This window comes from Hylobates moloch, unplaced genomic scaffold (assembly GCF_009828535.3).
Source record: "Hylobates moloch isolate HMO894 unplaced genomic scaffold, HMol_V3 SCAFFOLD_36, whole genome shotgun sequence".
In the NCBI taxonomy this organism is placed as follows: Eukaryota; Metazoa; Chordata; class Mammalia; order Primates; family Hylobatidae; genus Hylobates; species Hylobates moloch.
The window spans coordinates 1,886,804-1,913,621 of NW_026652311.1; the positions used below are offsets into that span (position 1 = coordinate 1,886,804).

General features: G+C 36.1%; 1 protein-coding gene and 1 long non-coding RNA gene across 8 annotated transcripts in view; one reads left to right on the plus strand and one right to left on the minus strand.

Moving 5' to 3' along the window:
- The window catches only part of LOC131382514 (uncharacterized), a 71,653-nt gene that overhangs the window by 39,984 nt on the left and 4,851 nt on the right, over positions 1 to 26,818 (plus strand). For all 3 annotated transcript variants that reach the window (XR_009212056.1, XR_009212058.1, XR_009212060.1), the window contains exon 7: positions 21,891 to 22,079. This is a non-coding gene — a long non-coding RNA (uncharacterized LOC131382514). The remainder of the gene's footprint in view (positions 1 to 21,890; positions 22,080 to 26,818) is intronic.
- LOC116463421 (serine/Arginine-related protein 53) overlaps positions 1 to 26,818 on the minus strand; it is a 453,415-nt gene that overhangs the window by 29,656 nt on the left and 396,941 nt on the right. The window lies entirely within an intron of this gene.

Sequence of the window (26,818 nt, forward strand, 5' to 3'; positions counted from 1 at the left end):
GTGAAAGCTTCTCCCCAGCTAGAGGGGACATACCTCTTTGTGTCACCTCCAGAACTTAGTGAAGTGTGCTTTATTATTTAGTAAGCAGTCAATAAACATTTGTTGAATAACTGAAATTTAAAGGGCAGTGAAGTTACCATTAAAAAATAAAACTTCATGGAAGAAAATGTCAAATTATAAAAAGCTTTTGTAACTTAAAAAATTAAATGTCTTTCAGTGGTGAGTTTTAAGGGCTCTGGGTTTAGGCTATCTGGGTTAAACCCTGTCTCTGCTATGTACTGGCTCTGTGGCTTTGGGCAAGTGGTTCAAGAGTGTTGGTCTCCGTTTTCTCATCTATGGCATGGAGATACTAATAGCCTAAACATCATAGGATGTTGAGAGATTTCCCCCCTCACATCTTCCCTCCCTCCCTCTATCCCTCTCTTTTCAAATAAGTGAGCACATTCACTGTACCAGGCATTGTTCCACATAGTAGGACTTGGAAATGAATAAGAGTTTCTTCCTTCATGAGCTTATGTTTTAATGAGGGAGACAAATAATAAACAAGTAAATAATATAACATCAAGGAAAACAGAGCAGACTAGAGGGCTAGAAAGGAGGAAAGGAAACTATTTCAGATAGGGTAATCAGAGAAGAACTCTCTGACATGGTGGTATTTCAGAAGGCAAAAATGATGTGAAAAAGCAAGCCACAAAAATCTGGGAGATGATAACCTGTGCTCCACACAGCGATAGGGAAGCATTAAAAGCACTTAAGAAATGGTAGCAGATATAGAAAGCATAGCATAAACAAAAGTGCTAATTTAGTAACAGTACTAAAGACATGGAAGTTGGCTAAACAGTTCTTACATAAATCTGTATATTTCTGACAGTATGGTTTATAATAAGCTGGCAATATTTTTGAGTTCAGGCAAGTAGAAAATGGCTTTAGCTCATACATCTTCTGATAAGCCTGTGGTGTGCCAGGATGTGGAAATGATAGGAGGAAGAGAGAAGGAGTGGAAGCAGTGGAGGACAGGCCTGCACACATCCATGAGAAGTCACAAAAGGCCCAGCTGAATTTTATCACCCACCAAGACACTGGAGTCCACCGTGATTCACTGAATGCTGTGGGCTGAGTAGGAAAGTGGTATTTTGCTGACACATGGTTACCCGGGCTTCAGTGACTCAAGAGATGGGAGATCTTGTCACTTCCCAATGGATGTCTTATAACACAAACAACCCAAAATGACAGTTATGTGGTAGAAACCACGTTTTAAAGCAAACATATTTTGTTCTGGTGTATATATGTCCACAGAAATTTTTATTTTCATCATTGATATATGTAACACCTTTCCAGTGGGGAAAGTCATAGAAGTGAATTTTTCATTTAAGTCATTAAAAGGCCAGATGAGCTGTTCTGGTAGCAGAAGTAAGTAATAGTAACAGCAACAGAAATTTAAGGCACTCTGCGCTGAGCACTTCACATGGATTACCTCATTTAAATGTCATGACCATGAGGAATAATACTGTTATCCTCATTGTAAAGATGAGAAACTGAAGCTAATAAATAACTTGGTGATGGCCACACGGCTAGTTGGTGGTACAACTGGGATTCAATCCCTAAATTGTGACCTAGTCATTATTTTCCAGTCAAATGAATTCTTTACCCCCTCCTGCCAAGCAACAATTTATTTTTTCCCCACTCCATCCATTTATAATAAGTAATAAATATTCTTGATATTGTCCTTATTCTGCATTTTAATGCTTACTCATTCAGTAAAATACAATGTAGCTTTATTTGTAGGAGATATATATATATATACACATACATACATACATAAAATATATACAATATTTTATATAATATCTTACTCTTCTGGCATTATCTTGAACTAGATTACAGATGTGTATTTTCAGAATCTTTCACATTTGAAATTTTTAAAGGGATATATATATATATATATATATATATAACATCTAGAAAACCTTTATAAATGAATTAAAAAAATAAAGTTTCTAAAAACCTAGCATTTTTTTCCCTTAAGCCTGCAAACAACCTAAGTAGGAAATTGTCACTTTAAGTTGCTCTTTATTTACTGTTCAGCAATTGTTACAAAAAACAAGAATGGTTTTCATGAATTGGTTAAACCAACAACCACTACATAGTCCCAAAATATAGACTATTGCCTTACGCTTATTGCAAATGTAATCAATATTGATAGTCAGATCCACTTTAATAGAGTGGTAAGAATTCATAATCCCAACAAAACTAAAGTTACTGGAAGTTTTCTTAATAGGGTAGGAAAAAGGAATATAATTTGATGTATACCACATTAATAGGTCAGAATACAGATTCTGCAGTTGCTGTTTGCTGTCCATTTTAATTCTAGAATCCTTATCGACTCTAATTAAAATTCTGTAGATGGAAGAGTTGTATGTTTCTAAGGAACTTGCAGTGAATGCTGTCTGCCAGCCATCTCTAAACACCCCATAACCACACACAACTTGCCTGTCAGGAGAGCTAATGCAGACATCGCAGGGCACACCACATTTGTCACTGTGGCTAATATCAGAGATACGCAGCTCTTTTTTCTTAGCACACAAAAGCAAGATATGTAATTCAATGCTCAATTTACCCTTGTCTCGCAGGAGATTTTTCCCCACTAATTGATAGAAATTAAGCCATTAATCAAGCCACTAGCCATCATTCAAACCAGGAAAGATGAATACAAACTTTCATCATAACCACCTTCCCCATTTTAGTGTTCATTAGCATTAATTTTTAATGCAATTATGCTATTCTTTTACGCTGAGCTCATAAATTACTGCTCTTTTGTTGCTGGCTGGCCTTGTAAAATCCAAACTAATGCTTTGTGCTCTGATCTTAAAGGCAATTACTAGGTTCTTCTATCTTTTATATCTTTGCATCCCCAATAACCTTTATATATAATGAACATCCATGACTGACTATGCCTGTTTTTTTAATGCCTCTATATAAATCTCTATGAATATATAAATGTAGTCAAATGTGTCTAAAATAAACATATATATACACATACCACATACATTATAAAATACAGACATTTATATAAAAAATCTCAGAAATTCATATTGAAGTTCAGGTTCAAATATAAAGATATTGTTATGATTTCTCATGATAAAAATGTAATGCATTACTGTACAGAAGTTATACTTTTTATAATGAATTAGGCAAAAGAGGAATATTAATAGTGGCTAATTATCACACATATTTGCAAGGGTGGAACAGCTACTAAAAACAGAAATAATAACTTTGAATTTCAAAATCCCTTAGTTCTTTACCCAGGTTTACTGTCTCATGTTTAAATCCTTATTTTTAAAAAATTGTGTTGAAACTTGAAAATCAATGAGAAGGAAATGAGGAGTATCAGAAGATTGGAAAAACCATTTATCTAAAAGTGTGTTTTTATAAGCACATAAAATAACTCCAGAGTCTTATATTTTACAAAGTGGATGAATTGGTTTATTAGAGGATGGTAGTAAAATGAAAAGAGAGAGTTTTCTGAAATAAATATTGAACCCAGAGGCAACATATCTACTTAGTTCTCTATTCTAGAGAAGGCAACAAGATATATTCTCCTTATATTCACCAAAAAGCATTGATTAGGGTCGCTCCTATGTGCAAAGGAGATTTAAAAAAAAATCTCCAACTCTCTTCTTGCATCATCCCATTAATGTCTTTGCCTCTGTTTGCAAGTTTTTATGTCTGGCCACCCACTAGCTAGAGAAAGGGTACATGTATGGCATTAAGATTAATGAACTAAAACTTGCTGGAAGATGTTAGCAGTGCTGATGTTGGTGCCAGCCCAGTCACCTTGGAGTTACGTAGTTGCAACCTACCCCTAACACCATGGGGCTGGGAGTATATTCAGAAGTGGAGAGTATATTCAGAAGTCTTTTACCAGTAAAAAAAAAAAAAAAAAAGATTTTGAACTATTAACTTCTTAAGATATAGATACGGTGATGACTGACTTGAATTAATCTTTTATTTCCTCTCATGGTTAATTCTTTACTAGTTTTCATCTTTAATAAAAAGTCCTACATGGATTAGAAGCAGTTAGGCTAAATGCTGTAATGACTGGATTCCCTGAACCAGGGGACTTATTATGCAAGGAAAAGCAGACAGCTTAAGTCTGTCTTTTGTGATCTGTTCTTTTATGACGTCAGAAGCAAGTGGATACCTAACATAATTGTATTTGAACATTAGTCGGTATAAAGTTATGAGTTCTAATGTCTCTTCTTGTAAGCATATTATGTTTTGGCTCATAAGCTTAGAGAAAATAGTCTATGGCCCCATGTGCCTTAATTTCTCTGAACAGAGCCAATAAAAACACTGGGGTTCAGAAATAGGAAATTAATTTAGTTAACATGTATTTATGCCAGGTGCTAGGCTAGGTGTTGGAGATTTCTGGTTGAGATTTCCAGTTGCTGTCTCAGAGTTCATTGGCAAATCAAACTAATTCTTATTTAGAACTTTTATTTGCAAGCAGTTAAGATCTGACTATACAGTGGGTAGGAACAGGGATTTGTTGTGTTTGCAAGTGCCTTAGCATGTTTCACTTGATCCTAATTTTTGGTAATAAGTAATGTACCCATTTCTAAGTTGAAGATATACTATTAGAGCTAGAGTTTGGATATGAGACCAAGTCTCAGTACTTCAAATATCCTCTATGCTTCCCACTGCACTAGGCTGCTCTGTAGCCTTTCAATCTCTGATAACCTTACATGATTAATAGTTACGATTGTACGTGCTTATTTTATCAATTTTATGTACAATTTTGATCCTTTAAACAGAGGTGGGGTAGGGAGGATGGTAGAAGATGTGAGATGATGTTAATTTCTCTTTTCTAAAAGCAGAGTATTTTGCTATATCAATAATGAAGTACATCATATAAAATCATAAGGTTTAAAGAAACCACCAAATACTTCAAATTGCACTTAAAATATTAGCTTTACTGAAGTATAATTTATCTATAACTGTGCCTATCAAAGCATACAATTTGGTCAGTTTTGGTACATGTTAATCCTGTGTTACCACTACAACAATCAATATATGGAACATGTCCATTGTTACCAAGAATTTTCTGGTGTCTCTCTGTAGTCAATTTCTATCTCTACCCTGACCTCCAGACAACCACAGATCTGCTTCCTGCCACTTTAGATTAGTCTGCATTTTCTAGACTTTCATATAAATTGCATACTCTTTCATATCTGATGTCTTTCACTTAGCATAATGTTTCTGAGATAAATCCATGTTGTTGGGTACATCTGTGGTAATGCTAGTAGAATTCTATTATATGAATATCTGCAATTTTTAAAATCTATTCACCTGCGGATGAACATTTGGGTTGTTTCCAGTTTCTGGCTTTTGAGAATAAGGTTGCTATAACATTCATGTACAACTCTTTGTGTGAACATGTTTTTATTTCTCTTGGATAGTAAATACTGCCCTAATACTGAAATAGTTGGGTTGTATGGTAGACATATGTTTAACTTTGTAAGACACTGCCAAACTGATTTCCAAAGTGGTTATACCATTTTATGTTCCCAACAGCAGTGTAGAAGAGTACTGGTGCTCCACATCTTCATCAACAGTTGGCATTATCAGATTTTTAACTCATAGCCATTCTAATTGGTATAATGATTTCACTGCTGTTTTAATTTGCATTCTCTGATGACTAATGATATTCAGCATTTTCTTCATAAGATTATTGGCCATCCTTTCTTTTCTGAATGATCTGTTGAAATCTTTTCTTCATTGTTTAATTGGTTGTTTGTCTTATTGAGTTATGAGTTCTTTATATATACTGAATTGAAGTCCTTTGTTAATACATATTACTAATATTTGCTTCCATTCTGACTTGCCTTTTTGTTTCTTAATGGTATCTTTCAAAGAGTAAAACTTTTTAAGTTGAAGGAAGTATAATCTATCATTTTAAAAAATGGTTTGTGCCTTTTGTGTCTTATCCAAAAAATCTTTGCATACTCAAGGCTGCAAAAATTTTCTTCTAGAAGTTCTATAGTTTTAGCTTTTATAATTAGGTTTATAATACATTTCAAGCTAATTCTTATGGGTCCTGCATTTTTCTGCTGTGAAACTAAAGCTAATTCTTATGTATGATGTGAGGTAAGGGTCAATATTTCTTTTCCTCGGTAAGAATATCCAGTTTTTTCAGTAGCATCTGTTAAAAGACTTTCCTTTCCAAATTGAATTGCCTTGGTAGTTTTGTTGAAAATTAATTGATCATATACATGAGGGTTGGGCAAGGTCTCTCTACCCTGCTCCATTGTTCTATATAAGGGGTCTTAAAAAGTTCATGGAAAATGTACATTATAGAAAAACCGTATTGTTGCGGGAAGTCAGGGACCCCAAACGAAGGGACTGGCTGAAGCCATGACAGAAGAACGTGGATTGTGAAGATTTTATGGACATTTATTAGTTGCCCAAATTAATACTTTTGTAATTTCTTATGCCTGTCTTTACTGCAATCTCTAAACATAAATTGTAAAGGTTTCATGGACACTTATCACTTCCCCAATCAATACCCTTGTGATTTCCTATGCCTGTCTTTAATCTCTTAATCCTGTCAGTTAAGGAGGATGTATATCGTTCCAGGACCCTGTAATAATTGTGTTAACTACAAAAACTGTACAGCATGTGTGTTTGAGCAATATGAAATGTGGGCACACTGAAAAAAGAACAGGATAACAGCAATTGTTCAGGGAATAAGAGAGATAACCTTAAACTCTGACCGCTCGTGAGCCAGGCAGAACAGAGCCATATTTCTCTTCTTTCAAAAGCAAATGGGAGAAATATCGCTGAATTCTTTTTCTCAGCATGGGACATCCCTGAGAAAGAGAATGCACACCTAGGGGCAGGTCTCTGAACTGGCCCCCCTGGGGCGTACCTGTCTCTTATGGTTGAGACTGCAGGGGTGAAATAAACTCCAGTCTCCCATAGCACTCCCAGGCTTATTGGGAAGAGGAAATTCTCACCTAATAAATTTTGGTCAGACCGGTTGATCTCAAAACCCTGTCTCCTGATAAGATGTTATCAATGACAGTGGTGCCCAAAACTTCATTAGCAATTTTAATTTCGCCTCGGTCCTGTGGTCCTGTGATCTCACCCTGTCTCCACTTGCCTTGTGATATTCTACTACTCTGTTAAGTACTTGATGTCTGTCACCCACACCTATTCCTATACTCCCACCCCTTTTGAAACTCCCCAATAAAAACTTGCTGGTTTTTGTTGCTTGTGGGGCATCACGGATCCTACCAATGTGTGATGTCTCCCCTGGACGCCTAGCTTTAAAATTTCTCTCTTTTGTACTCTCTTTTTATCTCTCAAGCCAGCCGACGCTTAGGAAAATAGAAAAGAACCTACGTGATTACTGGGGCAGGTTCCCCGATACTGTATGGATTTCAATTTCGTTTGCACCAAAATAAACTTGAATTAACTCGTCATAACATGTCTGAACAGGATCTAGTTTGAGGGACTAAGAAGGATAAGACATCAGTTTGAAAAGAGTCCTTATCAGAATATGAATTCTGCAAAAACTGAAGCAAGAACAAACATTAAATTTATAATGAAGCTTGGGTGAAAGAATGGTGAAATCATTGATGCCTTATGATAAGTTTATGGGGACAATGCCCCAAAGAAATCAGCAGTTTACAAATCGTTTTAAGAAGGGATGAGATGATATTGAAGGTGAAGCCTGCAGCAGCAGACCAGGCACATAAATTCTCAAGGAAAAAAATTCATCTTAATTGTGCCCTAATTGAAGAGGACTGATGATTAACAACACAAATAGCCAACACCACAGCCTAAACCACAACTCAATTGGTTTAGCTTATGTAATTCTGACTGAAAAATTAAAGTTAAGCAAACTTTCCAATTGATGGGTGCCAAAAATGTTGTGCCCAGATGAGCTGCAGGCAAGAGCAGAGATTTCAATGGAAATTACTAACAGGTGAGATCAAATTCTTCAAAGAATTGTAACAGAGGTGAAACATGGCTTTGCCAGTATGATGCTGAAGACAAAGCACAATCAAAGCAATGGCAACCAGGAGGAAGTGGTCCAGTCTAAGCAAAAGCAGACTGGTGAAGAGCAAAGGTCATGGCAACACGTTTTTGGGATGCTCAAGGCATTCTGCTTGTTACCTTTCTGGAGGGCCAAAGAACAATACTTATTGAGAATACTTTAAGAAAATTGGCCAAAGCTTTAGCAGGAAAATGTCTGGGAAAGCTTCACCAGAGAGTCCTTCCCCACTATGACAATGCTTCTGCTCATTCCTCTCATGAAACATGGGCAATTTTGTGAGAGTTTTGATGGGAAATCATTAGGCATCCACAGTACTGCCCTGATTTGGCTCCTTCTGACTTCTTTTTGTTTCCTAATCATAAAAAATCTTAAAAGGCACCCATTCATCTTCAGTTAATAATGTAAAAAAGACTTCATTAACATAGTTAAATTCCCAGGACCCTCAGTGTTTTAGGGTTGAACTACATGGCTGGTATCATTGCTTACAAAAGTGTCTAGACCTTGATGGAGCTTCCATTGAAAGATAAGGTTTATATTTTATATCTTTTAATTCAATTTCCATGAACTTTTAAAAGTTCCCTCATATGTCTATACTTATAGTAATATATAGTCTTGATTACTGTAATTTTATACAGTAAGTCTTAAAACAGGGAGTATAGACATCTAACTCTTTTTAAAAATTGCTTTAATTATTCAAGGTTGTTTTCATTTCATGTAAAACTGACTCTGAGTAGAAACTTTGTTCCTACTACTTTATGTTGAAATTTAGCATTAGGATGCAAAGTATTATATATAATAAGATTTAATTTCAGAAATAAGTTGAAATACAAATGATTAATAAGAGACTTTTCATAGTTTGCTAGGTACAACACTTAAAAAAAATGCCTATCACTTAAATCAACTTTAAAAATAGTGTCTGGAAATGGATCAATTTATAAAAATGTTATTGCTCACAAATAGATACTGCTATTGCAAATCTTTATTTCTTCTGATTTTAGAGCCAAAAGTTGAGTCATGTTCATGTTACTTTATAAAGGATTTGCCATCTAAGGACAAAATGGTGTAAATGACTAAAAACAATGTTGATGCCAAGTTTTTTCTTTTTTGATCAATGAGTGTAGTCTGGAAAATGTATTCAGGTGTCACTAATGACAGAAAAATCAAAAAGGAGAATAAAGAATGAATGACTAATAGAGAAGGCAACTTTTCAGGGACTTTAAAGAACTTAGGGTGAGTATATATATTTAAGAGTCTGAACCATGAGGGAAAATTCTAACTGTCCAGGGAAAAAAAAAGAAGCATGGAGAGATCTCAAATCAAATGGATGAATAATCTCCACTCCTCAAACCATTATTTAAGAAATAATATACATAAGTATACTAAACTGTGTTCTGAAATCTGCAATTATAATCTCCTTTCCATTTGGTCATCATTTTGACACCACTTTATCCTCAAATCAGCTTTTTCTTTCAAAGAAATGAAAACAATATTCTTGGCTTTTAATCAAGACAAGCCCTAAATGCCATATTATCTTTATTATGAAAGTAGGGTAGGGCTGGATGCAGTGGCTCATGCCTGTAATCTTAGTGTTTGGAAGGCTGTGGTGGAAGAATCACTTGAGCCCAGGAGTTCAAGGCTGCAGTGAGCCGTGAATATGCCACTGCATTCTAGCCAGGATGACAGAGTGAAACCTGTCTCAAAGTGGGGGAAAAAAAAGTAAAGTAGGCCTTGTGTGTTTTTGTATGTTAAAATACAGTTGGCCAAGCTGTATCAAGGAATATATATGATTATTATTTATTGCTGCTTATTTTGGAGAAGCCTGAAATCTTCACAATGTTATGAAAATTATATGATAATAAGTCAGAGCTATGAATTGTATGCAAAGCTAATTTTTTCAATTAAAATATTCTGGTGAGATAGACTAATGATTTCATTTTAAAAATTCTACTTTAAGAAAAAAAAGAGTAGCAAACTTTTCAGCTGGAAATCTCACATCAATAATGATCCTACCCTTTATAAAAACAGAGAAAAGTTTCTGTATTTTAACGTAATTCTAATACATTATCATATCAATAAAGCAAATCATTGTAGTCACCACATTTGCTAGATTAAACTGAGACATATATAGAGCCATTCAGATATAGGAAGCATAGCATAAACACATAAATAAAGGAATTAACAAATGGGAAGTGAGATTATATATTTTAGCCCATTCCTCGGCACCTTTGAAGGAACTCAGCTATAGGAACAAATAATATTATTATTAACCATTAATTTGTTTTTACTGTTTTTTCATGACAAATACAATGCTTTAAGTCATAAAATTGCAATATAATAGGCAACTCCAGCTCTATTTACAAGTGAAGTAAGTGACTGTGAATATTAGTGCTCTAAGTTCTAGCTTCACAATTAATGATATAATCTTAGGCAAGTCTTTCCATTAAATTTACATCCTTTTTTCTGAGTGAAGATATGGTGTATACTAAAGTGCAAATATGATCTCTGGGCAGAGGTGGCATTTCAGCAGAGGTGAGTTTGTTATTTCATAGAAGAAAACAGGGCCCTGCAGCATTGAAAAACTTGGACAAATGAAAAATCCAGAGGATGAGGAACTGATGGAAAGATCAGGATTGTGTGGGTGCTAAACCTTGGGGATAAGGCAGGACAAGGGGTTCCGAAGATGTGGGGCAGTAGAAGGAAGGAGAGTAAGGAGACAACAAATAGAACTTGTACAATAGTCTTGAGCTTCACATGGAGATCTGCTGGTGACTAGCGTGGGATGACAGTGGCTCTAGGGCATAATCTCTAACCATAACAACATAATTTCTAAGCAATCTATTAATATTTCACTTATTTTAATTCTTATGGCGTCATAACATTAACTACCACCAACAGGTGACTAGTCTTCTAAAAATATGTGATCTTCGGGAATGGAGAGATGGTAGTGGCAATCATTCTGTTATGTCTCAAAGTTGGGCAGAAAATGTATTAATCCATACAGATGGAGAAATCTGCAAACCTCTTAGGTATGTTTACCAGTTTGTAGTATCTGTAACTACACAACCAGGGAATAACCAGGGAATACTAGTTATGTTAGATAAGCATGCCATTTCAATCCAAGCAAACAATATGGGAATAAAATTCCAACCCATGAAGACTAAGACTGATTATAAATAAAAATTTTATATATACCCACATACACAGACATGCATAACACACTTCTAGGTCTACTTAAACTCATTTAATAATCACAAAACTATCACATAACAATGTTTGCAATAAACATAAACCTTTGAAAATGAAACCACTGCAAATCCACAATTAATTTGAAACATTTCAAGAAGAGTTTTTACAGGCTGACTCAGGGCTTGATCCTGTCAGCCAGATGGACATAGGAGGTCAATAATCCAGAAGCAATAAGACAGTGATTAGGCAGACAGTAAAAACAATTCCCTGGAATCAATTACTGTCCAACACATCAGAAAGTCATTTGACCCAAATACTCAGGAAATGGATTTAAAAGATAATTTTCAGTCTCTTTGCTGCCCATTTCTCAAAGTCTTCTACAGTAAACACATTAAAAAAGCCAAGTACTACCTTCAATAATCTCTGACTGCAAATAGTCTGCTCAAAAGTGATGACTACAAGAAGGATTCTTCTAAATAAGACAAGTTTAATTGTTCCTCCATGTGCTGATTGCTAGGAGAACATATTTATTTCTTTGTGTCTGTCTAGTCAGAGACACTGTGAAGCTGTAAGCTTTAAGAAAACCTGATCTTGTCCAAACGGTTATCAACCACTCTAAAATTTTGCTACAAAATAGAAATGGGCCAATTTAATTTTCCAAATTAAATTTGGAAAAGTGGAAGACACTTTACCTCTCATAAGAATTTCTAGAGAGTATTTAAAAGCTACCTTTGACTGTCCTTGAAACTACTCAAGGCTGACCTTGATAGAAGGATTCTATTTCTATTTCTTCTCCAGTCCGTCATTCAACAGAAGTGACCACTTCATCCTTGAAACTTTTTTTTTCATTTGGCTTCTACGACATCATACACTTCTGGTTTTCCTTTTCCTCACTGGTCACAATTCCTCATTTTTCTCTACTGGTACCTCTAACATTAGAGTACTCCAAGGTTCAATGTAGGCTCCTTTCTCTTCTTTATCTATATTCTCTCTCTAGGTAACATATAGTTATAAATACCATTTGTAGGCTGGTGATCCTCAAATCTTTAGCTCTAGCCTTAACATCTTTCCCAAACTCTAGACTCATATGCCGCATCTTCAATTCTTCTCTCTCACCCCTTAAATTCAAATCAGGCCAGGCGCAGTGGCTCACGCTTGTAATCCCAGCAGTTTGGGAGGCCGAGGCGGGCGGATCACGAGGTCAGGAGATCGAGACCACAGTGAAACCCCATCTCTACTAAAAATACAAAAAAAAATTAGCCGGGCGTGGTGGCGGGCGCCTGTAGTCCCAGCTAGTCGGAAAGGCTGAGGCAAGAGAATGGCGTGAACCCGGGAGGCGGAGCTTGCAGCGAGCCGAGATCGCGCCACTGCACTCCAGCCTGGGTGAGAGTGCGAGACTCTGTCTCAAAAAAAAAAAAAAAAAATTCAAAGCATCACTTTTAATTGGCCTCTTACCTCATTTAGAATAAAGTTTACATTTTATGCCCTTACTTACAAAGCCTGGTATAATCTGGCTCCTGCTAAACTCTTTAACCAAATCTCTACCCCTTGCCAAACTGGCCTTCTTCAGGGTTCTTAAGCATTTAAAACTTATTTTTTACCTTATAATCTTTACAGAAGCTGTTTCCTTCATCTAGAATGCTCTTTGGGTGGCGAGTCCCTCCTTGTTATTCAGATTTTAGCTTAAATGTCAGCTCCTTAGGGAGACCTTCCCAGAGCACTCAGTCTGAACTAGCCACTGGTCCCTTTCTAGCACAAGAGATAGTAAAGAAAACACTGGTCACTCTCTAATACAAGAGAAAGTAGAGAAACCGCTGGTTACTCTAATGTAAGAGTAAAGAAACCAGTTATTTGTGAGGCTATTACAGAAGTCCAGGCAAGAAATGGTGAACACCCAGACCAGGGTTAGCACAGGAGATAGAGACATAGTTGGGATGTAGAATTAACATAAATTTGTGGAAGGTAAGAGAATTATGAAAATAAAGGCTGATTTCCAACTTTCTGGATCAAGCAACCAGGTAAATGATGGTTTATTCATTAAAACGAGAAAGACCTGAGTGGGTGGAGTTGAGTTCAGTTTTGAAGATGATAACTTTGAGATGACTATATGTTAAAATAAAAAAAAAGTCTTCAAGTCTGGAGTTCAAAAGAGAGAGCCTGTACTTGATAAGAATTTGGAAGTAGTAAGTACACATATTCACACTAATGAAAAATGATAAATTCACCTGAGATAGAGAAGAAAAGGACCGAGTTCCTGTAAAGAACACTTGGAAATCAAGAAGAAGAAAAGGAGACAGAATGGCCATGCTGGTAGAAAAACCAGATTCAGTACTATGTTATATAAACTGAAAAAGAGGGTGTTTCCAGAAGAATGGTGTGGTTGGTTGAGTTCAGTGCTGCTCAGAGTTTGCATGTGATTAGAAAAATTATACTAGATTTGGAAAATTAGACAGTATTGGTGATTTTGACAAAAGCAGTTTTAATGGAATGACGTTAAGTAAAATTGGAGAGGGATGGTGGTTAAATGAAGACTTCTGTTTCCTAGATTATGGAGGATATGGATATATGATAAATTAAATGATACTTCTACTGGTACTTCTAAATGATACTTCCATAACAAGAATATTAAATATTTTAAAAAATCAAATTAAATGTATTGCTGAGATCACAGGAAGTTAAAAAAAAATCTATGACCCAAAATGAAGAGTTATAGTAGTCCTTTAACCCATAAAGAAACTGAATCATTTGACAAAAAAAAAATCTTTTATAAACACCATACTCAGAAGATTTACAGAAAAGTTCTATCAAACGTTCAAGGAAAAGATAATTTTGATGTTACACAAACTGACTTCCTAATTCATTTTACTAGGCTAGCACAATCTTGCCTTTTAAAACCCAGTCAAGAACAGTACCAAAAAAGGTCACAGAAGCAAATCATGAATGCAGATGCAAAAAGGGTATGGGAGTAAAAATATATATATATATATACACACACAGACTTATATATGTACATATGCATAATTTATATAAAAATAAATGAAACCAAATGGTATAAAAATAGATAATACACCATGTTTGGTTTACTCTAGGACCTCAAATTTAGTTTAACACAGAAGATATATTAATATAATTAATAACATTTTGGGATTAAAAGAGAAAAATTAAACTAAAAAATCTAAAGTCAGCTGGGTGTGATGGCCCACGCCTATAATCCTCACTTTGGGAAGCTGAGGCAGGAGGACTGCCTGAGTCCAGGATTTCAAGACCAACCTGGTCAGACCCTGTCTCTACAAAAAAAAAAAAAAAAAATTAGCTGGGTGTTGTGGTATACACCTATAGTTCCAGCACTTTGGGAAGCTGAGGTGGATCACTTGTGTCCAAGAGTTCAAAACTTCAGCGAGCCAGGATCATGCCACTGCACTCTAGCTGGGGCAACATAGCAAGACCCTGTCTCTAAAAAAAAAAAAAAAAAAAAGTCTAACAAAACTTACTATTTACTTGAGATTGAAACAAAATAAAAAAGGAAGGAAACATCTCTGATCTGAAGCAAAGGGAATCCACCCAAACAAACACCACCCCCCATTAAAAAGATAAAGCAAGTATCATACTTGTTAAATATTAAAAAGCAATACCTTAATGATCACAAACAGGATGATGATACTAGCTATCACCATTTCTATCAGGTACTGGTTACTGGTGGTTGCAGTCAGTGCAATAAGAAAAAGAAATAAATGACATAACAAGTGGAAAGGAAGAGACAAAAAGATAAGATGATTGTTTTTATAGAAAACCCAAAAGTATCTACAGATAATTTGTTAGGTACAAAATCAATACTCAAGAATCAACTTCATTTCTATACAGCAGCCCTGAACAGAAAATGTAATTGTAAAAAGATAACAATATTAATAGAAAAAAAATAAGGCAACTAGGAATAAATCCAACAAATGAGGTGCCAATTCTTTAGGGAGAAAATTGTAAAAGTTTATTAATAGATACTAAAGAAAACCTAAATAAATATGCAGAGCTATACCACGCTCCAGGATAAAAATACTCAATATCATTAAGACATCATTCTCACCAAATCAATCTATGGAGTCAAGGTAATTTCAATAAAACTCTCACCATTGTAGTTGGTCAATTTATTTACTTAATCTATTTAATGAAACCTGAAAAACTCATTCATATGGAAGAACAAAGATTAAAAATAACCAATTATTCATGTAGAAGAAAAATCAAGTGTGGGACTTGTCTTACTAGATATGAAGACTTAAAAATCAATTCCAATACAGTTAGAAAGGATGAATAAAACCTACTATCTGATAGCACAGCAGGCTAACTATAGTCGATAACTTAATTGTACATTTAAAAATAGCTTAAAAAGTATAATTGGATTGTTTGTAACACAAAGGATAAATGCTTGAGGGGATGAGTAGCCCATTCTCTGTGATGTGATTATCATGCATTGCATGCCTGTATCAGAACATTTCATGTACCCCATAAATGTATACACCTACTATATACCATGAAAATTAAACATTAAAAAAATCAATTCCAGGTGGATTAAGAATTTAAATGGGAAATTCTTTGGAGAATATGCTTATGACCTTGACTTAGGGAAGAATTTTGTGAAACAGGACATAAAAAATATAAAACATAAAAGGAGTAATAAATTTGAATACATAAAAATTAAGACATACTAAGAGAAGATATCTGTAATACATATTAATTTACAAAGAACAAAAGATAAACCAATAGAAATATGTGATTAAAAACCTGAATAAACATGTCACAGATAAAGGAATACCAATGACCAATACATACATGAGAAGATGCTCAACCCCATTAGTAATCTTGGAAATGACCTTGCAAATCAAAATCAGATAACATTTTATAGTCATCACCCTGTGGCAATGAAATCACACACTGCCAACAATCAAAATGTCTGGAAAGATTAAGCATGGCAAGGATGTGGAGCAATCAGAAATGTTATGCAATACTTAGGGGAGTGAAGACTGGCATCAATCACTTTGGAAACAACGTGGCACTATGTGGTTGAACTGAAGATGTGTGTACTTTATACCTCAGCAATTCTACTCCTAGGCATATATGTACCCTGGAAAAATGCCTGCACGTGTGTACCAGGAAAGAGGTATAAGAATGTTTATGTTTGTAATAGCAAAAAATCTGAAATAACCAAAAGTGCATCAACAAGAGAATGAATAAGTTTTGGTATAGTCTAAAAATAGAATATTATACAATGGTGAAAATGAATAAACTACAACTATAGACATTACTATCACTATGGTATACCATAATGTTGAACAGAAAAAGAAAGCAAGTCATAAAAATTTATATACTATTTTTTACTTTGTAAAATATAACATCTTGTAATTTTTTAATTTGTAAAATATTAATATAATATCTTGTAAGAGATGGGGCCTTGCTATGTTGCCCAGGCTGGCCTTGAAACCCTGGGCTCAAGCGATCCTCCCACCTCAGCTTACTTAAATTTGTAAAATTAGAAATATAACATTTCTAAAAGTAAATGTTATATTATTGGTAATACACACAGATGCGGTGAAAGCATACAGAGAAGCAAGAGAAGAATAGGCATAAAATTCAGAATAGAAAAGACTGAAGAATTCTGCAGAGGAGTTTTCATTTTTCTGTATCTCAAGTTGGAAGTTGTGTGCAGGTGTCTATATTACTGTTATTCTTTATGCCCTTTACATATCTTCTAAAGAGGCTTTTGAATGTATGTTATACTTAATAAAAATAGTTAAAAACTGAATGAGGTCAACAAGTGGGTCTAAGACTACTGGAATAATCCACATGCAAAAATAATAGAGTTGGATCTTTCACATCCTACACAAAAATGAACTCAAAATGGATCACAGATCTAAATATAAAACCTAGAACTATACAACTCTCAGAAGAAATGACAGTAATGTAAATCTTTGTGATCTTAGGTTAGGCAAAGCCCTCTTAAATATCACGCCATAAGCTGATGTAACAAAAAATAAACAGATAAACTGAACTTCATCAAAGTTAAAAACATTCGTGCCTCAAAGAATACAATCAAGAAAATAAAAAAGACAACCAACAGAATAGGAGAAAATATCTGCAAATCAGGGAGCAGAGGTAGGAGGACTGCTTGAGCCCAGGGATTCAAGGTCAGCCTGGGCAACAGAGCAAGACCCCATCTCTCAAGAGATATTATTGTACATCCTTTCTTGTGATGACGTGAGATGATAAAATGCCTACGTGATGAGATACTACAAAAGTTGATCTGATAATCGAGACGGCAATGAAGTGACTAATGAGCGGTAGTGTATACAATGTGAAAACACTGGACAAAGAGATAGTTCATGTGTGATGGTGTGAGATTTCATCACGCTACTCGGCACAATTTAAAACTTACGAATTGTTTATTTCTGGAATTTTTCATTTCATATTTTTGGACTACAGCTCACTGTGAGTAACTGAAACCACAGAAAGAGAAACCACAGATAAGGGGGGATGGCTACATATGCATTTAAAAAAAAAAGAGAAAAACAAGGTGACAAATCATTAGGTACGATATGTATGACACAGACTTTATATATTGTGGATAGTTAAGAAAGAGAAATGGGGGCTAGGAAATATAGAGAGGGTAGAGAGACACATGTGACATATAGAGACACACACACAAAAGCGATGAAACAACAGGAGGGAGAAATAAGAAGAAAAAAAGAGAAACAGAGGAAAAGGAAAACGAACAAGAGAAATAGGAAGATCTCTGGTCTTGTGACTGGGTGCCAGACAACTGATCACCATAGCCTTCAAACTGGCTACAGTTCTTAGAAGCAAATTCCAAACCATTTAAACTATCCTCGTTGAAAGACTAAATTTTTTTAAAGCAAAACCAAAACCCACAAAAATCCCTAGATTATTATTATTTATTTTTAGAATTTAATTTTTTTTTTTGTAGACAGACTCTCTCTCATTCTATTATCTAGGCTAGAGTGCAGTGGCATGATCATAGTTCACTGCAGCCTTGATCTCCTGGGCTCAAGGGGTACTCCCATCTGCATCTCCTGAGTAGCTAGGATTGCAGGCGTGTGCCCCCATGCTGGACTACTTTTAATTTTTTAAGTTGAGATGGGGTCTCACTATGTTACCCAGGCTGGTCTCAAACTCCTGAGTTTAAGCATTCCTCCTGCCTCAGCCTCCCAAAGTGCTGGGATTATAAGAGTGAGCCATTGTACCTGGCCAATGCCCTGGATTAAAAACTGATATATTATTCGAATTCTTATTAAAAGGTTTTGGTGAAAATTTGGACACTCAAGCATTCTTTTATTTTTTTAAACAATAGAGAATAATCCTAATCCTGTTATATAAAACAAGAATTGTCACATTTTATTTCATACATAAGACAGGCGATCAACTTTCAAGATGCTGCTACTCATGCTTTTTTTCAGAACAACATTTATAATATCACCTATAAAAACCCGCCCTGTGAGCCCTGAACAATTTTTTAAAATACTGATGTATAATAGTTGTACATATTTTGGGGTACCTGTGCTATTTTGATACATGTATACAATGTATAATTATCAAATTAGGGTAACTGGAATATTTATCACCTCAACATTTTTCTTTGTGTTGAGAACATTAGAATTCTTCTCTTCTAGCTATTCTGAAATATACAATAAATATTATAGTTAATTATAGTTTCCCTACTGTACTATCAAATACTAAAACTTATTCCTTCCATCTGTTATTTTTGTACTCTTTAACCAACTTCTCTTCATCCTCCACCCTTCTCAGCCTCTGGTAACCATGATTCTACTTTCTACCTCCATGAGATCTACTCTTTTAGCTCCCACATGTGATTGACAACATATGATATTTGTCTTTCTGTGTTTGGCTTATTTTATTTAACTTAATGACCTCCAGTTCCATCCATGTTGCTGCAAATAACAGGATTTCACTCTTTTGTGGTTGAATAATATTCCATTGTGTATATATACACCACATTAAAAAAATCCATTCATCCATTAACGGCACTTTGGTTGACTCCATATCTTTGCCATTAGGACTAGTGCTGCAATAAACATGAGGGTGCAGATTTTTTTCCATGAACTGTTTCCTTTATTTGGGATATATATGTATAAAATAAACATATACATAGATAATATATATATAAATATATATAAAATAAACATATACATAAAACATATATAAGTAAAATATATACATATATAAAATATATACACACACACACCAGTGGGATTCCTGGATCATATGGTAGTTCTACTTTTAGTTTTTTAAGGAACCTCCATACTGGTTTCCATAGTGGCTATATACTTTACATTCCCACCAACAGTGTATGTGGGTTTCCTTTTGTCCACATCCTTGCCAGCAACCACTAATTTTTGTCTTTTCAGTAACGGCCATTTTAACTGAGGTGAGATGATATCTCACTGTGGTTTTAATGTGCACTTCCCTGATAATTAGTGATGGTGAGCATTTTTTCATATACTGTTGGCCATTTATATGTCGTCTTCTTTTCAGAAACGTCTATTCTGGTGTTTTGCTTGTTTTTCCTTTTTAAGTTACATGCTTCGAAAAAGGCTGTACAATAAGAGTCTCTAAATACCCACCTCTCTCCTTTTAAAATTTATTATTATTATTATTATTTTTTCGCTACATTGACCATGCTGGCCTCAAATTCCTGGCTCCATGGGACACATACTCCCATCTCGGCCTCTCAAAACACTGAGATTACAGGCATAAGCCTGGTCTTTTAGCTGATTTTTAATGGAATTATTATTATTATGTGCTATTGAGTTAAACATTTGAGTTCCTTACATATTTTGGTTATTAATCCCTTCTCAGAAGGATAGTTTACAAATATTTTCTGCCGTTCTTAGCTTGTCTTTCACTTGGTTGATTGTTTCCTTTGCTGAGCACAAGCTTTATAGGTTGATGCAATCCCATTTGTCTATTTTTGCTTCTGTTGTCTGTGTTTTTGAGCCCTTACCCAAAAAATCCTTGCCCACATCGTTGTCCTGTAGTATTTCCCCAATAGCTCTAACAAATTTCTTTGGGATTTTTATTTGCTTTTTAAAGAAATGTTTGTAAATCTCTGCATGATAAGACCTCTATGCTTGGTGCACATCATTTTCCTACATGGATCACTTGGTTTCAGCCATGTTAAATTTCATTCAGTTTTCAATTATTTGAAGAACCATATTCTCTTGTTTACAGGTTTCACAAATGCTGTTCCCTTTACTTAGAACATTCCTATCCTTTCTCCCTTTCATCTAATTCTTATTTATTCTTAACCCTCAGTTTACAATCTACTTTCTTCCTTGAACCTATATAAGTCCAACTAGAAACCTTCTATGAACTTCTATAGCATGCAAAACTTCCTTTCAGGTTCTTCCTTCAGCTTGGAATACCTATCATCTAGTTTTTCAAAATGAATTTTACTTCTGCAAAATTCAGCTCAAATGCTTGTGAAACCTTTCCAAAGCTCTACTGAGCATTTATTCTCCTTACATTATAGTTTTACAGAGTTTCTCACCCACTAGATGATATAAAGAGCTCTTACATATACTCCCACAGTATTCAGCCCAGAGTAGGGAATCAGTAAATATAAACTGGCTCAGTGAATGAACTTGATGAAATTAATCCTAGGGTGAAAGAAAGCTGGCCTAAGAGTTAGAGAGGGCTAGATTAGAGAGGGCTAATCTAGGAACACCTCCAGGGTGACAGGTGCTTCCAACTAGGTGAAAGGATCACAATTATAAGCAGTATGAATCCCACAGAAGACTACTTCATAAAAAAGTGCTGCAGTACCTATGAAAGTCATAAATAAAATAGTACACTATAAAAAAACTGGCAGTGACCTGGTAATAGATTTTGACTGAATTGATTATTCACTTACAGTACTCAACATAGTCCTGCAAATGCATCAACTGTGTAATGAACAACTATTAAGTTTATTGATTTTCTGATTTCCATTGATAAAAGGCCAAAGCTACACATAAATATTTGTGTTAGTAATACACAAGAACTAACAACTTTGACAAATGAAACCTCAAAAGCCTAAACAGTCCAAGTTAATAAAAATTTGAAGGCCAAACGTCAGATCTAAAGGAAACACCTAACAAATGAATCTAATACACTTAATAACTAGTGAAGACAGTCTTGATCATCTCTTTCCTCTCATAGACTTTAAAAGGTTTCCTTTATCCTACCGTTGAGATTATTTAATAATAGGTATGCTTTCTATATCCTTCAATAATCAAGATTTTGTATTTATATAACCTCCAGCTAACATTTGGATACACTTGCCAAAACGCTTTCATATAGTTAATTCTTATAAAATCCCTGTGAGATAAGCACTGTTTTCTTCATTTTTACTTCAAGAACTGAAGTTCAGTGAGGTTAAATGATATGACCAAAGGCCAGTCAGTAAGTAGTAAGCAGACCACTCAGTACCCAGTGAGTAGAAAGACCAGTGTGTAAATCTAGGTCATACAATTTAAAAAGTAATATGAAATAGCAAAGGAACATTTTATCCTACTCTTAACAAATTTTCACTGCATATTACCTTAAATTCATTGGCTATATCATTAAAATATTTTCATAGTAGCCTGATCTGATCATGGCAGACGGGAGGCAGGACTAGGCTGCAGCTCCGACCTGGATGGACAGAGCAGGATTGTGAATTTTAGCTCCAGAACGACTGCAAGACCAAACCAGCAATCGCGAGACGACTCACAGAGCTAATGAAGGAAGCTGACTGCTCCTGCAGGACCTGGGAGACATCCCAAATACTGTGAGTGCCCCAACTGTGGAAGTGAGAATGGGAGAGCCTCTTCTCCCAAACACACACCCCCACTGGAGAAACTGAAGGTCTGTTTGTGGGAGAAGTTTCTGACCTCACCTGGAGCTGAGTCAATTTAGAGAGCTGAGTGAAATACAGGGGTAGAGGAAGCAGCAGAAAGGCCCTGGGAGTTCACTGGGTGCCCAAGGACATTCCTGCCTGACACCACAGGAATCCACCGGGAGGGTGGCCAGAGGAGCTGGGGGGAGAAACACCACAGGGAGAAGGAAATCTCCAGCTGAACTCTGTAACAATTTGAATGGGATGGGAAGCCTCCTGGCCAGAACTCAGGGAAGGGCGCAAATCCCGTGTGCAGACTCCACCGGTGAGGGAAGAACCAAGCCCTTTTCTGGGAGATGGGTAGTCTGGGGCAAGTTCTCAAGCCTGGCTCGCCCAACACCTGGAAACAGACTCAGGGCTGTTGGGGGGGCACAGTGGGAGTGAGACCGGCCCTTCGGTTTGCATGGCAGCTGGATGAGGCCTGTGACTGCCGCCCTCCCCCACTTCCCTAACAACCTGCATGACTCAGCAGAGGCAGCCATAATCCTCCTAGGTACTCAACTTCATTGACCTGGGAACCTCACCCCCATCTCCGACAGCAGGCGCAGCAAGACCCGTCCAAAGAGAGTCTGAGCTCAGACATGCCTAGCCCTGCCCCCACCTGATGGTCCTTCCTTACCCACCCTGGTAGCTAATCTTGGGAGTTCTAGGGCCCCGCCCACCACTGGTTCCTTTCCATACTACCACAGCTGATACTCTCTGGAAAGCGCCACCTCCCAGCAGGAGGCCAACCCTCACAAAAATGGAACATGAAACCACCAAAACTAAGAACCCTCACGGAGTCCATTGCACTCCCCCAATACCTCCACTGGAACAGATGCTGGTATCCACAGCTGAGGGACCCATAGATGATTTACATCATAGGACTCTGTGCAGACAGCCCCCAGTACCACCCCGGAGCTGGGTAGACTTGCTGGGGGGCTAGACCCAGAAGAGAGACAACAATCACTGTAGCTCGGCTCACAGGAAGCCACATCCATAGAAAAAGGGTGAGAGTACTACATCTAGGAACACCCCGTGGAATAAAAGAATCTCAACAACAGCCTTCAGCCCTAGACCTTCCCTCTGACAGAGGTGGTTTTCTGGTTCCCTCTCTAACCAAATGAGAAGGAACCAGAAAACCAACTCAGGTAATATGACAAAACAAGGCTCCTTAACACCCCCCAAAAATCACACTACTTTACCAGCAATGGATCCAAACCAAAAAGAAATCACTGAAATCATTTTTACCTTAAAAAGAATTCAGGAGGTTAGTTATTAAGCTAATCAGGGAGGTACCAGAGAAAGGCAAACCCAATGCAAGGAAATCCAAAGAACAATACAAGAAACGAAGGGAGAAATATTAAAGGAAATAGCTTAAAGAGAAAACAATAAAAAATTCAGGAAACTTGGGACACACTTATAGAAATGCAAAATCCTCTGGAAATTCTCAGCAGTAGAATTGAACAAGGAGAAGAAAGAAATTCAGAGCTCAAAGACAAGGTCTTCAAATTAACCCAATATAACAAAGGCAATGAAAAAAGAATAAGTAAAAAGAACAAAGCCTCCAAGAAGTCTAGGATTATTTTAAATGACCAAACCTAAGAATAATTGGTGTTCCTGAGGAAGAAGAGAATTCTAAAAGCTTGGAAAACATATTTGGGGGAATAATTGAGGAAAACTTCCCCAGCCTTGCTAGAGAACTAGACATGCAAATACAAGAAGCACAAAGAACACCCAGGAAATTCACTGCAAAAAGATCATGACCTAGGCACATTGTCATCAGGTTATCCAAAGTTAAGACGAAGGAAAGAATCTTAAGAGCTGTGAGACAGAAGTACCAGGTAGCCTATAAAGGAAAACCTATTAGATTAACAGCAGATTTATCAGCAGAAGCCCTACAAACTAGCAGAGATTGGGGCCGTATCTTCAGCCTCCTCAAACAAAACAACTATTAGCCAAGAATTTTGTATCTAGCAAAACTAAGCCTCATATATGAAGGAAAGATACAGTCTTTTTCAGACAAAAATGCTGAGAGAATTCACCATTAGCCACCACTACAAGAACTGCTAAAAGGAGCTCTAAATCTTGAAATGAATCCTGGAAACACATCAAAACAAAACCTCAAAGCATAAATCACACAGGATCTATAAAACAAAAATACAAGTTAAAAAGCAAAAACAAAACAAAAAACAAAGTACACAGGCAGCAAGTAGCACAATGAATGCAACTGTACCTCACATCTCAATACTAACATTGAATGTAAATGGCCTAAATGCTCCACTTAGAAGATACAGAACTGCAGAATGGATAAGAACTTACCAACCAACTATCTGCTGCCTTCAGGAGACTAAGAACTTACCAACCAACTATCTACTGCCTTCAGGAGACTTACCTAACACATAAGGACTCACATAAACTTAAAGTAAAGGGGCAGAAAAGGCATTTCATGCAAATGGACACAAAGAGTGAGCAGGGGTAGCTATTCTTATATCAGACAAAAGAAACTTTAAAGCAACAGCAGTTAAAAAAAGACAAAGAGGGACATTATATAACGACAAAAGGCCTTGTCCAACAGGAAAATACCACATATATGCACCTAAAACTGGAGCTCCCAAATTTATAAAACAATTACTAATAGATCTAAGAAATGAGATAGACAGCAACACAATAATAATAGGGGACTTCAATACTACACTGACAGCGTTAGACAGGTCATCAAGACAGAAAGTCAACAAAGAAACAATGGATTTAAACTATACCTTGGAACAAATGGACTTAACAGATATATACAGAACATTTCAACCAACAACCCCAGAATACACATTCTATTCAACAGCTCATGGAACTTTCTCCAAGACAGACCATAAGATAGGCCATAAAATGAGGCTCAATACATTTAAGAAAATTGAAATTTTATCAAGCACTCTCTCAGATCACAGTGGAATAAAACTGGAAATTAACTCCAAAAGGAAGCTTCAAAACCATGAAAATACATGGAAATTAAATAACCTGCTCTTGAATGAGCATTGGGTCTAAAATGTAATCAAGATAGGAATTTAAAAATTCTTCAAACTGAATGACAATAATGACACAATCAATTGAAACCTCTGGGCTACAGCAAAGGCAGTGCTAAGAGGAAAGTTCATAGCCCGAAACACCTACATCAAAAAGACTGACAGAGCACAAGCTGACATTCTAAGGTCACACCTCAAGGAACTACAGAAACAAGAAAAAAACAATCCCAAACCCAGCAGAAGAAAGGACATAATCAAGATCAGAGCAGAATTAGATGAAATTGAAACAAAAAAAAAATACAAAAGATAAACAAAACAAAAAGCTGGTTCTTTGAAAGATAAATAAAATTGATAGATAATTACCAAGATTAACCAAGAAAAGAGAGAAAATCCAGATAACCTCATTAAGAAATGAAACAGGAGATATTAAACTCACACCAGTGAATGACCTTCTGTAGATCATTCAAGGCTACTAAGAACACCTTTATGTACATAAACTAGAAAACCTAGAAGAGATGGATAAATTCCTGGAAAAATATAACCCTCCTAGCTTAAATCAGCAAGAATTAGATACCCTGAACAGACCAATAATGAGCAGTGAGATTGAAATGGTAATTTAAAAAATTATCAACAAAGAAAAGCCCAGGACCAGAAGGACTCACAGCAGAATTCTACCGATATTCAAAGAATTGGTACCAATCCTTTTGACACTATTCCTCAAGACAGAGAAAGTAGGAACCCTCCCCAATTCATTCTATGAAGCCAGCATCACCCTAATACCAAAACCAGGAAAGGTCATAACCAAAAAAAGAACACTACAGACCGATATCCTTGATGAACATAGATGCTAAAATCCTTAACAAAATACCAGCTCACTGAATCCAACAACATTTCGGAAAGATAACCCACCATGATGAAGTGGGTTTCACATGAGGCATGCAGGGATAGTTTAACATATGCAAGTCAATAAATGTCATACACCACATAAGCATAATTAAAAACAGAAATCACATGATCATCTGAAAAGATGCAGAAAAAGCATTCAACAAAATCCAGCATCCCTTTATGATTAAAACTCTCAGCAAAACTGGCATCCAAGGGACATACCTCAATGTAATAAAAGCCATTTATGACAAACTCACAGCCAACATAATACTGAATGGGGAAGAGTTGAAAGCATTCCCTCTGAGAGCTGGATCAAGACAAGGATGCCCACTCTCACCACTCCTCTTCAACATAGTACTGAAAGTCATAGCCAGAGCAATCAGACAAGAAAAGGAAATAAAGGGCATCCAAATAGGTAAAGAGGGAGTCAAACTGTCACTGTTTGCTGACGATATGATCAATTACCTTGAAAACCCTAAAGACTCCTCCAGAAAGCTCCTAGAACTGATAAAATAATTCAGCAAATTAATGTACACAAATCAGTAGCTTTTCTATACACTAACAGCGACCAACTGGAGAATCAAATCAAGAACTCAACCCCTTTTACAATAGCTGAAAAATAAATAAAATACTTAGGAATATACCTAATGAAGGAGCTGAAACACCCCTGCAAGGAAAACTACAAAACACTGCTGAAAGAAATCATAGATGACACAAACAAATGGAAACACATCCCATACTCATGGATGG